The sequence below is a fragment of the Oncorhynchus clarkii genome, chromosome 17 (genome assembly GCF_045791955.1).
Source record: "Oncorhynchus clarkii lewisi isolate Uvic-CL-2024 chromosome 17, UVic_Ocla_1.0, whole genome shotgun sequence".
NCBI classification, from domain to species: Eukaryota; Metazoa; Chordata; class Actinopteri; order Salmoniformes; family Salmonidae; genus Oncorhynchus; species Oncorhynchus clarkii.
This window is the reverse complement of record NC_092163.1, coordinates 6,470,913-6,488,843: the sequence shown is the minus strand read 5'-3', so window position 1 is coordinate 6,488,843 and position 17,931 is coordinate 6,470,913. Positions and strand designations below refer to the sequence as shown.

General features: G+C 41.1%; 1 pseudogene; it reads right to left on the bottom strand.

Moving 5' to 3' along the window:
* Positions 1-1,425: 1,425 nt before the first annotated feature.
* LOC139370074 (zinc finger protein ZFP2-like) lies at positions 1,426-17,531 on the bottom strand (annotated as a pseudogene).
* Positions 17,532-17,931: the final 400 nt, after the last annotated feature.

Here is a 17,931-nt window from a genome sequence, read left to right as displayed (position 1 = left end):
ATCTGTGGGAGAGTTGTGGTGGATATGATAAAATAAGGATCTGCTGGAGTCCAAGTCAAACCAAGATTCTTTATTTCTGAGGTCAAATCAAATGACATTTTATTTGTCACATACACATGGTTAGCAGATGTTAGTGCGAGTGTAGCGAAATGCTTGTGCTTCTAGTTCCGACAATGCAGTAATAACCAACAAGTAATCTAGCTAACAATTCCAAAACTACTACCTTATAGACACAAGTGTAAGGGGATATGTACATAAAGATATATGAATGAGTGATGGTACAGAGCGGCATAGGCAAGATACAGTAGATGGTATTGAGTGCAGTATATACATATGAGATGAGTATGTAAACAAAGTGGCATAGTTAGTGGCTAGTGATACATGTATTACATAAAGATGCAGTAGATGATATAGAGTACAGTATATACGTATGCATATGAGATGAATAATGTAGGGTATGTAAACCTTATATTAGGTAGCCTTGTTTAAAGTGGCTAGTGATATATTTTACATCATTTCCCATCAATTCCCATTATTAAAGTGGCTGGAGTTGAGTCAGTGTGTTGGCAGCAGCCACTCAATGTTAGTGGTGGCTGTTTAACAGTCTGATGGCCTTGAGATAGAAGCTATTTTTCAGTCTCTCGGTCCCAGCTTTGATGCACCTGTACTGACCTCGCCTTCTGGATGATAGCGGGGTGAACAGGCAGTGGCTCGGGTGGTTGTTGTCCTTGATGATCTTTATGGCCTTCCTGTGACATCGGGTGGTGTAGGTGTCTTGGAGGGCAGGTAGTTTGCCCCCGGTGATGCGTTGTGCAGACCTCACTACCCTCTGGAGAGCCTAACGGTTGTGGGCGGAGCAGTTGCCGTACCAGGCGGTGATACAGCCCGACAGGATGCTCTCGATTGTGCATCTGTAGAAGTTTGTGAGTGCTTTTGGTGACAGGCCGAATTTCTTCAGCCTCCTGAGGTTGAAGAGGCGCTGCTGGGTGGACCAATTCAGTTTGTCTGTGATGTGTATGCCGAGGAACATAAAACTTACTACCCTCTCCAATACTGTTCCATCGATGTGGATAGGGGGGTGTTCCCCCTGCTGTTTCCTGAAGTCCACAATCATGTCCTTAGTTTTGTAGGTCAAATATATGTTTGAGTATACCCTGTACCATTTAATTTCATATGGTAAAGACAGGTAAACACATTGTCGGTCAACAATATAAGACAATGGGAGCACTGTGTATGTTCTCTGATGAATTTTAAGCCAATGTGATGTGAAATATCAATATACACGCTAAGAGAAGTAATTTCTCTCTCCTGTGTGGATTCTCTAATGACGTTTAAATGACTGTTATGAGTACTATGTTTTCCCACAGTCTGAGCTTTTCTAAGCCTTCTCCTCTGTGTGCAGTCTAATGTGTTCTTTCAGGCTTCCTAAATGGGCAAAAGCTTTGCACCCTGGGAGGAGTGGTAAGGCTTCTGCCCTGTGTGTATTCTCTCATGTCGTTTCAGCGTCCCTGAATTGTTGAAACACTTTCCACACTGGGAGCAGTGGTAAGGCTTTTCCCCCGTGTGTATTCTCTCATGTTGTTTCAGGTATCCTATCTGGCTGAAAAACTTTCCACATTGGGAGCAGTGGTAAGGCTTCTCTCCTGTGTGTATTCTCTCATGCCGTTTCAGCTTTCCTGAATGGCTGAAACGCTTTCCACACTGGGAGCAGTGGTAAGGCTTCTCTCCCGTGTGTATTCTCTCGTGTTGTTTCAGGTCCCCCGGCTGGTTGAAACACTTTCCACATTGGGAGCAGTGGTAAGGCTTCTCTCCTGTGTGTATTCTCTCATGCCGTTTCAGCTTCCCTGAATGGTTGAAACGCTTTCCACACTGGGAGCAGTGGTAAGGCTTCTCCCCCGTGTGTATTCTCTCGTGTTGGTTCAGGAATGCTTTCCGGCTGAAACTCTTTCCACATTGGGAGCAGTGGTAAGGCTTCTCTCCTGTGTGTATTCACTCGTGTAGTTTCAGGTGTCCTCTCTGGTTGAAACCCTTTCCACACTGGTAGCAGTGGTAAGGCTTCTCCCCTGTGTGTATTCTCTCATGCTGTTTCAGCACCTCCAAATGGACGAAACACTTTCCACAATGGGAGCAGTGGTAAGGCTTCTCTCCTGTGTGTATTCTCTCGTGTAGTTTCAGCTCCCCCGACTGGTTGAAACACTTTCCACATTGGGAGCAGTGGTAAGGCTTCTCTCCTGTGTGTATTCTCTCATGAGCTTTCAGGTTTGCTTTCCGGTTGAAACTCTTTCCACACTGGGAGCAGTGGTAAGGCTTCTCTCCTGTGTGTATTCTCTCATGTTGTTTCAGGTTTACTCTCTGGTTGAAACACTTTCCACATTGGGAGCAGTGGTAAGGCTTCTCTCCTGTGTGTATTCTCTCATGTTGTTTCAGCTCCCCCGACTGGTTGAAACACTTTCCACATTGGGAGCAGTGGTAAGGCTTCTCTCCTGTGTGTATTCTCTCATGAGCTTTCAGGTGTGCTTTCTGGTGAAAACTCTTTCCACACTGGGAGCAGTGGTGTCGTCTTGCTAGTTTGGACGTCCCTGGCTCTGGTTCCTCCGAGTCTGGCCTTTCTCCTGCCAAAGACAGTGTTATTTTTAAATAGAGACCCGAATGAAACCACATGATAAAACAACCTTGCTACGAGGGTAAATCCTAAATCAGATCTCTCAATAACCCGAGGCCAGTTTTAAAAATCTTAGTGTGATTTTAAAACAAATGTAGAGCTTCCTGGTAATTACTGATATGTTTACATTACTTATTTTATTCATCCTGTTTTACAAGTCAGAACACAAAAACCTGGACAGTTCTAGGACACCGAAGACACAGACGTCGCTGGATTCCAATTGAACAGGTGGTTCTAAATATATAACTTTCATAGCTGTATGATACAGAATGTGACCTACACACTTCCTTAAACATAAAATAACTAAAGAAGTCATTTTGTGTGGAAGTCCAAAACTTGTTTTTACGTCGAAGATACAAAGCACATCAGTAACATCTCCCCGTTGTTGAAAGGGTTCGACACATTGCTGTTTAAATTGACCAATTTCTTACTTAGACATTCACAGATGTTCAACATTTTGATTATCGCTGATGTCATATTTTGGGTAAATGTTCCTAAAACTGATAGTAACAACAAAAAAACAAAATATAAATGCAACATGTAAAGTGTTGGATGTTTCATGAGCATCACTGTTAGTCAACATTTATTCTTTGCCAAGATAATCCATCCACCTGACAGGTGTGGCATATCAAGAAGCTGATTGAACAGCTTGGTTATTACACAGGTGCACCTTGTGCTGGAGATAATTAAAGGCTACTCGAAAATGTGCAGTTTGTTCACACAACCTCTGCGATCCAACTCATCCCAAACCATCTTGATACAATACATTAGATTCAAAGGTACCAAAAAGTACAGTAAAAATTACTTCCATCTCTGGAAATGTGGGGGATTGTGTCGGGGGATTGTGTAGGCCAGGTCATCTGATGCAGCACTCCATCACTCTCCTACTTGATCAAATAGCTCTTACACAGCCAGGAGGTGTGTTGGGTCATTGTCCTGTTGAAAAACAAATGACAGTGGGACTAAGCCCAAACCAGATGGGATGGCATATAGCTGTAGAATGCTGTGGAAGCCATGCTGGTTAAGAGTGACTTATGTTCATCTACTCCTCGTCTCACAAAGACATGACGCTCAGATCCAAAAATCTCAAATTTGGACTCATCAGACCCAAGGACAGATATCCACCGGTCTAATGTCCATTGTTCGTGTTTCTTGGCCCAAGCAAGTCTCTTCTTCTTCTTCTCCTTTAGTAGTGGTTTCCTTGCAGCAATTCGAACATGAAGGCCTGATTCACGCAGTCTCCTTGTTAATCTCCTTGTTAATCTAGCCACCGTGTCAGATTTCAAAAAGGCTTTACGGCAAAAGCGAACTATGCGATTATCTGAGGACAGCACCCCATCAAACAAACACATGACAATCATATTTCAACCCACGACAATCATATTTCAACCCACCAGGCGCGACACAAACCTCAGAAATAATGATATAATTCGTGCCTTACCTTTGAAGAGCTTCTTCTTTTGGCACTCCAATATGTCCCATAAACATCACAAATGGTCCTTTTGTTCGATTAATTTCGTTGTTATATCTCCAAAATGTCCATTTATTTGGCGCGTTTGATTTAAAAAAAACACTGGTTCCAACTCGCCCAGCATGACTACAAAATATCTAATACGATACCTGTAAATGCTGTCCAAACATTTCAAACAACTTTCCTAATCCAACTTTAGGTATTTTAAAACGTAAATAATCGAGAAAATTTAAGATGGGATAAACTGTGTTCAATACCGGATAAAAACAACGTGAAGCGCGTGACCTGGAGTGCGCATCAAAACATTAGAGAGCACTAGGCTGGACCCTCGTTCTGAATAGCCGAACTTCTTCATTTCTCTAAAGAAAAACATCAACCAATTTCTAAAGACTGTTGACATCTAGTGGAAGCAATAGGAACTGCAACCAAGTGCCACACAAAACCATTTGAAAACAGAGTCACCTCAACAACAAAAAATTCCTCCTGGATGGTTTGTCCTCGGGGTTTCACCTGCCAAATAAGTTATGATATACACACAGACATTATTTTTACAGTTTTAGAAACATTAGAGTGTTTTCTATCCAAACCTACCAATTATATGCATATCCTAGCTTCTGGGCCTGAGTAGCAGGTAGTTTACTTTGGGAACGCTTTTCATCCGGACGTGAAAATACTGCCCCCTATCCCAAACAGGTTATAGGGAAAGAAATTCCACAACTTAACTTCTAAAAAGGCAATTAATTGAAATGAATTCCCGGTGACTACCTCATGATGCTACAGTCCTCCTTTAAGACTCCATAATGTTTCATCATTAGATGGTACAGTCCTCCTTTAAGACTCCATAATGCTTCATCATTAGATGCTACAGTCCTCTAAGTCTCCACCATGTTTAGAATGTGTCTGGAAGCGCTACTCTATCTATTCTACTCTCATCCTTTCGGTTTTAATAATATTTAATAATAATAATAATGTTATAATAGGTAATAACTAACTTTAATAACTAGGGTTAATACCTGCCTGGCGCCCCAACAAAATCTTCATATTTACCCCCCTCTAACAATACCGCTACAGAATTAGCGTAGTAGGCCATGTAACTTAAGGTAATCAGAAATATGTATTCCTTGCCACCCATTCTGAAACTAACTGCAGCTCTATGTTAAGTGTTGCAGTCATTTCAGTCGCTGTAGTAGCTGACGTGTACAGTGTTGAGTCATCCGCATACATAGACTCACTGGCTTTACTCAAATGTCATTGGCATGTTGTTGGTAAAGATTGAAAAAAGTGAGTGCCAAACAGCTGCCCTGGGGAATTCCTGATTCTACCTTGATTTTGTTGTACAGGCTTCCATTAAAGAACACTCTTTGTGTTCCGTTAGACAGGTAGCTCTGGGGCGGCAGGTAGCCTAGTGGTTAGAGCGGTAGGCCAGTAACCAAGAGATTGCTGGATTGAATCCCCGAGTTGACAAGGTAAAACTCTGTCGTTCTGCCCCTGAACAAGGCAGTCCTAGGCCATCATTGAAAAAAATAATTTGTTCTTAACTGACTTGCCTAGTTAAATGGTTACATTTTAAAAGAAAAACTCTTTATCCACAATATAGCAGGGGGTGTAAAGCCATTTTTATCATCAATTTCTCTCAGCCAATCAGTCACTTGTAAGTGCTGTGCTTGTTGAATTAACTTCACTATAAGCTAAAAGTCTATATTTGTTTACTGTAAAATAGCATTGTATCTGGTCAAATATTTTTTTTCCAAAATTGTAAGGGTCGGTAACAGGCTGATTGGTCGGCTATTTAAGCCAGTAAAGGGAGCATTACTATTCTTGGGTAGTGGAATGACTTTAGCTTCCCTCCAGGCCTGAGGGCACACACTTTCTATTAGCCTTAAATTAAAGACAAGGCAAATAGGAATGGCAATATCGGACGCTATTATCCTCAATTTTCCATCCACGTTGTCAGACACCAGTGACTTGTTATTGTTGATTTTATTTGCGCAAAATTTCATTGAAGATGCTCCAAAGATTTTTACTATCATTCTTCATGTCATTTATCTTTGTTTCATAGTGTAGTTACTCTTTATATTCAGTTTAGTCAAATTATTTCTCAATTTGCAATAGTTTTGCCAATCAGTTATACAGCCAGACCTATATGCCATCTCTTTTGCCTCCCTCTTCATCATACCATTTTTTAATTACTCATCAATCCACGTGGATTTAACAGTTTTTACAGTCATTTTCTTAATGGGTGCATGCTTATTAGTAACTGGGACAAGCAGTTTCAAATGTGTCACGGGCAGTGTCTGGTTGCTCCTCATTACACACCACGGACCAACAAATATTATTTACATCAACAACATAGCAAAAATGTATGACCTCTTATACACAATATTAGTCCCAGCCTTTGGAACTGTGGTTTTCCTAGACATGGCTCCTATATTGTGATCACTACATCTGATGGATCTGGATACTGCTTTAAAACCCATTTCTGCAGCATTAGTTAAGATATGATCAAACCATGTTGATGATTTCATTCCTCTACTGTTTGTAACTACCCTGGTAGGTTGATTGATAACCTGAACAAGGTTGCCGGCACTGGTTACAGTTTGAAGCTTTTGCTTGAGTAGGCAGCCTGATCACAGCTTTCCTCCAGTATTAGTTAATTAATTACCAAAGTCCTGAGTTTAGTTTGCCTGTTCTACAGTCTTTTAAAGATAGGGGCGTTGACTGCGACAGGCAATGTAACATCCATAATGTTTTAAGGAAAAGTTTTTGTAAAACAAGCACCTTACATTGGATCATCTTGAAACTTTCTCTCCAAAGCTACCTTTCATCAAGGTTTTATATGGTCTATTGGTTTCTCTCTTTTCATTGGCAGAATCCTTTTTCAGTGTTATGATATTCATAACATCCATATACACCAGTCTATCTTCCTGTCAACTAACAGAACTCTGCTGGTTATCCTGGTAACAGATACCGGTGGGCAGATCTATTGTATTTGTTCAAACTAAACTACAGCACTTACTTTGATGAGTCAAATCTGATCCTTTCTTCTCTTCTCCTCCTCTCACAGTTCCACTCAGCCCCATTGTTTTCCTGCAGTCCACCAGCAGCACAGACAACCTCTTCATACCCAGCAGTAAGGTGCTACCGGGAGAGGCATGACACAGGGACTCCGGGAGAGAGGAAGGGCTAGCGTTGTCCTGGTAACCATAAAGAGGAGACACAGACACATACCATTATGGATGCTGATGTCACTGTTGTCATAAACTGCTTTACAGAAACACAGCCCAGACCCAGATAGAGCAAGCTGTATGCTAGACCAGACCAAGCTGTACCATCTGGTGTTCTGAAATGGAGAGACTCTTCTCTGCCTCGTCAGCATCAGGATGTTGAGTCTCCCCAGAGGATCCACGATAGTCATGTCTCTCTCCTGTGTTAACGAGAACATCAAACAGATGGTGAACTTATTACCATCATCAATTATTACTGTCTATTACAGTCATAGGGTCTTATCAGAGGCATTAATATCTCTAAATTAATTGGGTGCCTTTTGTGTCCCTTGGATATTTTAAGTATAAATTATGCTCCATTATTACATTTTAAAAGCCTGTTATATATAATTAAATCTCATTTAAAAGTCCCAAAAATACATGTAGCAATGGCAGATTGACCCTTTAACAATTTAAATAGTACTGAACATCACACTGAAGTGAATAACTTAAGTAGAATGCCCCTTAAAAACCACACATTAATTCAACAACTGCATAGTTTGTGTCCCTGTTGAAGACAGTACTCACTGGTGCTAATAAGATATTCTGTATCCTCCTCTTTCACTCCCAAAACGTCTTCCTCCTTCACCTTTACTGAGATATAACCTTTTAGAGAGGAAGAGTATGCTTTCTCTTCTTTCCCTATAACAGCCTCCTCTTCCTCCTTTTTCATTCTGAAAGGTTCTTTCTCTCCTTTCACTGTAATATCCTCCTCCTCTTCCTCTTTCACGACAATGTTCAGCGGCAGAGCATCTTTCTCTCCTTTCACTGTAATATCCTCCTCTTCATCTTTCACGACAATGTTCAGCGCCAGAGCTTCTTTCTCCGTACAGCAGACATCCACTTCTTTAGCAGGGGATGAGTACTTTAATGAGCTCATGGTCAGGGATGTTAGCTAGCTAGTTAGCATTAGCGAATAGCCTAGTGCTAGGCTCAGTATCAATCTTTAACAAATTTGCAAATTTAACAAGCAAATTAGGTTCAAGTTAACGTCAACTGAAATGTGTTTTAAACACTGCGATTAGCTAATGCACATTAACATGGTCTAAAACGTCAATCTTTCAGTTTTATGTTGGCTAGCAAGCTACCGAGGTGGTTGAAAGAGTTGGCTTCTTGTTGTTCCTGAAGAAGAGTCCCGTCCAGTCCAATATACGTCACGAAAGAAGAGTCAACTGAAAGACGCTCGTCGCCATCTGCTGGCTGGAGTGGGTAACGCAGTTTGGAAACAATAGTTACAACACCTTTTGTATTGGAAAGAACGTCATAATTATTTAACAATGAGCTGATATATTTTCTCTGACGTCTTCCAAATAATACGTTCCGGTACACAGACGTAGAAGCTTAATATGAATATGATGTGACCATACTATTCCCTTAAAGCTACAATACAAAGCTACAACAGGTGTAGTAGACATTACCATGAAATTCTTACTGACAAGCCCTTAACCAACAATGTAGTTAAGAAAAATAAGAGGTAAGAAAAAAAGTTACACAATAAAAAAACTATACCGTGTTTACAGAGTCAATGTGGAGGTTGTATACAGGGGGTACCAGTACAGAGTCAATGTGGAGGTTATATACAGGGGGTACCAGTACAGAGTCACTGTGGAGGCTATATACAGGAGGTACCAGTACAGAGTCAATGTGGAGGCTGTATACAGGGGGTACCAGTACAGAGTCAATGTGGAGGTTATATACAGGGGGTACCAGTACAGAGTCAATGTGGAGGTTATATACAGGGGGTACCAGTACAGAGTCAATGTGGAGGTTATATACAGGGGGTACCAGTACAGAGTCACTGTGGAGGCTATATAAAGTACCAGTACAGAGTCAATGTGGAGGCTAAATACAGGGGGTACCAGTACAGAGTCAATGTGGAGGCTGTATACAGGGGGTACCAGTACAGAGTCAATGTGGAGACTGTATACAGGGGGTACCAGTACAGAGTCAATGTGGAGGCTGTATACAGGGGGTACCGGTACAGAGTCAATGTGGAGACTATATACAGGGGGTACCAGTACAGAGTCAATGAGGAGGGTATATACAGGGTTACCAGTACAGAGTCAATGTGGAGGATATATACAGGGGGTACCAGTACAGAGTCAATGTGGAGGCTAAATACAGGGGGTACCAGTACAGAGTCAATGTGGAGACTATATACAGGGGGTACCAGTACCGAGTCAATGTGGAGACTATATACAGGGGGTACTAGTACAGAGTCAATTTGGAGGCTATATACAGGAGGTACCAGTACCGAGTCAATGTGGAGACTATATACAGGGGGTACCAGTACAGAGTCAATGTGGAGGCTATATACAGGAGGTACCAGTACCGAGTCAATGTGGAGACTATATACAGGGGGTACCAGTACAGAGTCAATGTGGAGGCTATATACAGGGGTTACCAGTACAGATTCAATGTGGAGGCTATATTCAGGGGGTACCAGTACAGAGTGGAGGCTATACAAGGGATGTTTACATACACTTAGGTTGGAGTCATTAAAACTCGGTTTTCAACCACTCCACAAATGTCTTGTTGACAAACTATAGTATATGCAAGTATAAACACCATGGGACCACACAGCCGTCATACCGCTCAGGAAGGAGACTTGTTCTGTCTCCTAGAGATCAACATACGTTGGTGCGAAAAGTGCAAACCAGTCCCAGAACAACAGCAAAGGACCTTGTGAAGATGCTGGAGGAAACAGGTACAAAAATATCTATATCCATAGTAAAATGAGTCCTATATCAACATAACCTGAAAGGCCGCTCAGCAAGGAAGAAGCCACTGAAGAAGGGCCTTGGTTAGGGATGTATCCTTGTTTTGAATCCCAGCCACCATAGGAGGCCTTTTGCCTTTTGGTAGGCCACCGTTGTAAATAAGAATTTGTTCTTAACTGACTTGCCAAGTTAAATAAAGGTTCAATAATAAATAAATTAAATAAAAATAAAGTACAGAGAGATAATTGATGAAAACCTGCTCCAGAGCACTCAGGACCTCAGACTGGGGCAAAGGTTCACCTTCCAACAGGACAACAACCCTAAGCACACAGACAAAGGACAACGCAGAAGTGGCTTCGGGACAAGTCTCTGAATGTCCTTGTGTGGCCCAGCCAGAGCCTGGACTTGAACCCGATCGAACATCTCTGGAGAGACCTGAAAATAGCTGTGCAGCGACGCTTCCCATCCAACCTGACAGAGGTTGAGAGGATCTGCAGAGAAGAATGGGAAAAAATACAGGTGTACCAAAGCTTGTTCCTGTTAAGACACCTGGCCAGCTGAGTGCAGGTGGGCTCTCCTGTCAACATGAGGCTCCTGTTGCAGCCCTCAAGGGCACATTGACAGATTTTCCACCTAGTCCTCTCTGGGATTCAAACAAGGGATCTTTCAGTTACTGGCCCAACACTGTTAACCGCTAGGCTACCTGCAGCAGGAGCCCCATGTTGACAGGAGAGCCCACCTGCATTCAGCTGGTCAGGGGCAGTGGTGCTCTGTAAGTAACAAATGTATCACTATCAGAGGGGTGTATTATGACATCATATAGAACTACTCAGACATTCCAAATATCACTTGATTATCAGAGGGGTGAATTATGACATCATATAGAACTACTCAGACATTCAAAATCAGGCTTCATCCATATCATGAAGGTGGATATTGATCCAACCATTTCAAAAGTAATGACTGGGCTGATGGAAACAGGTTATGCCTGAACATTTTTATAAATGGTGACAGACGATATGTTAGTTCGTTTGACATGGTGGGTTGTGTCAGTAAAAACGTTTTAGTGAGAAATGGCGATGGAAACTCCTTTATGTACAAATATTTATATAATAACCATCATGTCTTAGTTAACTTGGAGTCACGTGATGATATGTTGTGTGGTCCTCCCTCTAAAACTTGGAAAACCATGTAGTTTATTAGGCTACAGATGAAATAAGTTATGAACTTCACAGGGTAGTGAAACTACATGTGAGCTTGATGCTCCATTCCAATACATTTTGAGGGCGACATGATGACCGATGCTTGGTTGCAATTCGACAAATAAAATAATTGCTCTCATCCATAATAATCTCATCAATCGGGTAACAATGTTTATTCAACCAGTGGGAGCGTTGTAAATGCCCCCAGGAAAGTCGAAAGAGGAACTCTTCATTGAGACAACGATAAACAGCAATCTGTGGGAGAGTTGTGGTGGATATTATAAAATCAGGATCTGCTGGAGTCCAAGTCAAACCAAGATTCTTTATTTCTGAGCTCAGAGAGAATAACAGAGTTACACAGCGCAGTGTAGACAGTCTGAATTCCCTAAGCATTGGGTGATTAGCACATATCTTCATAGTTTCCTGTTCCTGGGCGGGACTTTATTCATACAAGGACACAGGTGCAAATTGGTTTGCAACACAGAATGATACTCCCAAGAACAGGAGCTTATAATAGGACAGTTTCACAAGGTTAGTCACATACTCAGTTATGTGGACACACATACAACTAACATTTTCCATTACAGAGTCTGAACATTTTCATTTCATTAAATCATCAGTGGGCCAACAATGCAAATGTCAACAATGGAACTAATGCATCACATCCAAATATCACTTGATTATCTGTAGTGCTGGAGGAATGACACACCCAGATAAACACACAGAGTTTTAAAAAAGGACAATTTAAAACAAGGAACCTGATCTCCTTTATATTCAAACTGACAGACTCCATATTCACTTCATGTTTTCTAATAGAAACAAACAAATATATGTTTGAGTATACCCTGTACCATTTAATTTCATATGGTAAATACAGGTAAACACATTGTCAGTCAACAATATAAGACAACGGGAGCACTGTGTATGTTCTCCGATATGATTTTTAAGTCAATGTGATGTGAAATATCAACATACACGCTAAGAGAAGTAATTTCTCTCTCCTGTGTGGATTCTCTAATGACGTTTAAGTGACTTATGAGTAATATGTTTTCCCACAGTCTGAGCTTTTCTAAGCCTTCTCCTCTGTGTGCAGTCTAATGTGTTCTTTCAGGCTTCCTAAATGGGCAAATGGTTTGCACCCTGGGAGGAGTGGTACGGCTTCTCTCCTGTGTGTATTCTCTCATGTCGTTTCAGGTCCCCCGAATGGTTGAAACACTTTCCACATTGGGAGCAATGGTAAGGCTTCTCTCCCGTGTGTATTCTCTCATGTAGTTTCAGGTGTCCACTCTGGTTGAAAAACTTTCCACATTGGGAGCAGTGGTACGGCTTCTCTCCTGTGTGTATTCTCTCATGTTCTTTCAGCATCCCCGACCGGGTGAAACACTTTCCACATTGGGAGCAGTGGTAAGGCTTCTCTCCTGTGTGTATTCTCTCATGTAGTTTCAGGTCCCCCGAATGGTTGAAACACTTTCCACATTGGGAGCAGTGGTAAGGCTTCTCTCCTGTGTGTATTTTCTCATGTTGTTTCAGGTGTCCACTCTGGTTGAAAAACTTTCCACATTGGGAGCAGTGGTACGGCTTCTCTCCTGTGTGTATTCTCTCGTGTTGTTTCAGCATCCCCGACCGGGTGAAACACTTTCCACATTGGGAGCAGTGGTACGGCTTCTCTCCTGTGTGTATTCTCTCGTGTTGTTTCAGCATCCCCGAATGGTTGAAACACTTTCCACATTGGGAGCAGTGGTAAGGCTTCTCTCCTGTGTGTATTCTCTCATGCCGTTTCAGCACCTCCGAACGGACGAAAGACGTTCCACATTGGGAGCAGTGGTAAGGCTTCTCCCCTGTGTGTATTCTCTTATGTTTTTTCAGTTGTGCTTTCTGTTTAAAACTCTTTTCACACTGGGAGCACTGGTGTCGTCTTGCTGGTTTGGACGTCCCTGGCTCTGGTTCCTCTGAGTCTGGTCTTTCTCCTGCCAAAGATAGTGTTATTTTTAAATAGAGACCCAAATGAAACGACATGATAAAGAAACCTTGCTACGAGGGTAAATCCTAAATCAGATCTCTCAATAACCTGAGGCCAGATTTAACAATCTTAGTGTGATTTTAAAACAAATGTAGAGCTTCCTGGTAATTACTGCTATGTTTACATTACTTATTCATCCTGTTTTACAAGTCAGAACACAAAAAACTAGACAGTTCTAGGACACTGAAGACACAGACGTCGCTGGATTCCAATTGAACAGGTGGTTCTAAATATATAACTTTCATAGCTGTATGATACAGAATGTGACCTACACACTTCCTTAAACATAAAATAACTAAAGAAGTAATTTTGTGTGGAAGTCCAAAACCTGTTTTTACGTCGCAGATACAAAGCACATCAGTAACATCTCCCCGTTGTTGAAAGGGTTCGACACATTGCTGTTTAATTGGACAAATTTCTTATTTAGACATTCACAGATTTTCAACATTTTGATTATCGCTGATGTCATATTTTGGGTAAATGTTCCTAAAACTGATAGTAACAACAAAAAACAAAAATATAAACGCAACATGTAAAGTGTTGGATGTTTCATGAGCATCACTGTTAGTCAACATTTATTCTTTGCCAAGATAATCCATCCACCTGACAGGTGTGGCATATCAAGAAGCTGATTGAAGAGCTTGGTTATTACACAAGTGCACCTTGTGCTGGGGATAATAAAAGGCAACTCGAAAATGTGCAGTTTGATCACACAACAATGCCACAGGTCTCTGAGGGAGCGGGCAATTGGCATGCTGACTGCAGGAATGTCCACTGGAGCTGTTGTCCGGGAATTGAATGTACAGTACCAGTCAAAGGTTTGGACTCACCTACTCATTCAAGGGTTTTTCTTTATTTTTACTATTTTCTACATTGTAGAATAATAAAGACTTCAAAATTATTAAAAAACACATGGAATCATGTAGTAACCACAAGTGTTAAATCAAAATATATATTTTATTCTTTAAAAGTTGCCACCCTTGCTTTCTGTCAAACAGCTTCACCTGGAATCCTTTTCCAACAGTCTTGTAGGCGTTCCCACATATGCTGAGAACTTGTAGGCCACTTTCCCTTCACCTCTGCGATCCAACTCATCCCAAACCATCTTGATTTGGTTGAGGTCGGGGGATTGTGTAGGCCAGGTCAGATTGAATCCATGAGCTGACAAGGTAAAACTCTGTCGTTCTGCCCCTGAACAAGGCAGTCCTAGGCCGTCATTGAAAAAAATAATTTGTTCTTAACTGACTTGCCGAGTTAAATAAAGGTTACATTTTAAAAGAAAAACTCTTTATCCACAATACAGCAGGGGGTGTAAAAGCCATACGTTTTTTTCAGCAGCAGACTACGATCGATAATGTCAAAAGCCGCACTGAGTCAAACAAAACAGCCCCAACAATATTTTTATCATAATATTATTATCATCAATTTCTCTCAGCCAATCAGTCATTAAGTAAGTGCTGTGCTTGTTGAATGAACTTCCCTATAAGCTAAAAGTCTATATTTGTTTACTGTAAAATAGCATTGTATCTGGTCAAACACCATTTTTTAGGGTTGGTAACAGGCTGATTGGTCGGCTATTTAAGCCAGTAAAGGGAGCTTTACTATTCTTGGGGAGTGGAATGACTTTAGCTTCCCTCCAAGCCTGAGGGAACACACTTTCTAGTGGGCTTAAATTTAAGATAATGCTAATAGAACTGGCAATATTGGCTGCTATTATCCTCAATCATTTTCCATCCACGTTGTCAGACACCAGTAACATGTCATTGTTGATTTTTTTCCCAAAATTGCATCAAAGGAGTTCCAAAGCTTTTTACTATCATTCTTTGTGTAATTCATAGTGTAGTTTCTTCGTTTTACTCAGTTTAGTCACATGATTTCTCAATTTGCAATAGGTTTGCCAATCAGTTATTCAGCCAGACCTATATGCCATCTCTTTTGCCTCCCTCTTCATCATACCATTTTTAAATTCCTCATCAATCCACGTGGTTTTAACAGTTTTTACAGTCATTTTCTTAATGGGTGCATGCTTATTAGTAACTGGGATAAGCAATTTCATAAACGTGTCAAGGGCAGCGTCTGGTTGCTTGTCATTACACACCACGGACCAACAAATATTGTTTCCATTGTTGGAATCGGCCAAACTTTGAACATGGAGACATTAAAGAAGTGATAGGAAGTGAAAGAGACTGGCTGTTATGTCAGAAGTTAATGGTTCTCTGAAGAAAGACAGGTGGCTTCGGAATGTGTTGGGTGGACGAGAGGAGAGCAAAGTGTGAAACAGGGGAGACGAACATCTGTGGATTAGATGAAGGAGGGGTTGAGGTCAGGACAGATTCTCATCAGGGAGATAAAGGTCTGGTATCCTGTTACTCTCTTCCTGTGGAACCATAAGATGTAAGGATTGGAGAGAAGGAGTGTCTTAAGTGAGACATATATCTGGATGGAACAAATGTTGGGTTGTCTGAATTACAGATGTACAGAACCTTTGGGAATAATTAAACTTGGTTAAAGCTTCTCTAGTGTCCGTGAGTTATTTACTGTGAAAAAAAACAACATAATAACATCAACAACATAGGAATCACCACAAACAATTGTATGACCTCTTATATAGAACATTAGGCCCAGCCTTTTGGAACTTTGGTTGTCCTAGATATGACTACTATATTGTGATCACAACAGCCGATGAATTTGGATACTGCTTTCAAACACATTTCTGCAGCAATAGTAAAGATATGATCAAAATATGTTGATGATTCAATTTCTGTACTGTTTGTAACTACCCTGGTAGGTTGATTGATAAACTGAACCAAGTTTATGGAATGTTTTTGTAAAACAAGCACCTTACATTAGGTCATCTTGAAACTTTCCCTCTAAAGCTAACTTTCATCAAGGTTTTATATGGTCTATCGGTTTCTCTCTTTTCATTGGCCGAATCCTTTTTCAGTGTTATGATATTCATTACATCCATATACACTACTCTATCTTCCTGTCAACTAACAGAACTCTGCTGGTTGTCCTGGTAACAGATACCAGTGGGCAGATCTATTTATTTGTTCAAACTGAACTACAGCACTTACTTTGATGTGTCAAATCTGATCCTTTCTTCTCTTCTCCTCCTCTCACAGTTCCACTCAGCCCTGTTGTTTTCCTGCAGTCCACCAGCAGCACAGACAACCTCTTCATACCCAGCAGTAAGGTGTTTCCGGGAGAGGCATGACACGGGGACTCCGGGAGAGAGGAAGGGCTAGCGTTGTCCTGGTAACCATAAAGAGGAGACACAGACACATACCATTATGGATGCTGATGTCACTGTTGTCATAAACTGCTTTACAGAAACACAGCCCAGACCCAGATAGAGCAAGCTGTATGCTAGACCAGACCAAGCTGTACCATCTGGTGTTCTGATCTGGAGAGACTCTTCTCTGCCTCGTCAGCATCAGGATGTTGAGTCTCCCCAGAGGATCCACGATAGTCATGTCTCTCTCCTGTGTTAACGAGAACATCAAACAGATGGTGAACTTATTACCATCATCAATTATTACTGTCTATTACAGTCATAGGGTCTTATCAGAGGCATTAATATCTCTAAATTAATTGGGTGCCTTTTGTGTCCCTTTGATATTTTAAGTATAAATTATGCTCCATTATTACATTTTAAAAGCCTGTTATATATAATTAAATCTAATTTAAAAGTCCCAAAAATATATGTAGCAATGGCAGATTGACCCTTTAACAATTTATATAGTACTGAACATCACATTGAAGTGAAGAACTTAAGTAGAATGCCCCTTAAAACCACACATTAGTTCAACAACTGCATAGTTTGTGCCCCTGTTTTTAAGACAATACTCACTGGTGTTAATGAGATATTCTGTCTCCTCCTCTTTCACTCCCAAAACGTCTTCCTCCTTCACCTTTACTGAGATATAAGCTTTTAGAGAGGAAGAGGATGCTTTCTCTTCTTTCCCTATAACAGCCTCCTCTTCCATTCTGAAAGGTTCTTTCTCTCCTTTCACTGTAATATCCTCCTCTTCGCCTTTCACGACAATGTTCAGCGGCAGAGCATCTTTCTCTCCTTTCACTGTAATATCCTCCTCTTCATCTTTCACGACAATGTTCAGCGCCAGAGCTTCTTTCTCCGTACAGCAGACATCCACTTCTTTAGCAGGGGGTGAGTAGTTTAATGAGCTCATGGTCAGGGATGTTAGCTAGCTAGTTAGCATTAGCGAATAGCCTAGTGCTAGGCTCAGTATCAATCTTTAACAAATTTGCAAATTGAACAAGCAAATTAGGTTCAAGTTAACGTCAACTGAAATGTGTTTTAAACACTGCGATTAGCTAATGCACATTAACATGGTCTAAAACGTCAATCTGTAAGTTTTATGTTGTCTAGCAAGCTATCGAGGTGGTTGAAAGAGTTGGCGCCTTGTTGTTCTTGAAGAAGCGTCCCGTCCAGTCCATTATACGTCACGCAAGAAGCATCACCTGAAAGACGCTCGTCGCCATCTGCTGTCTGGAGTGGGTAACGCAGTTTGGAAACAATAGTTACAACACTTTTTGTATTGGAAAGAACGTCATAATTATTTAACAATA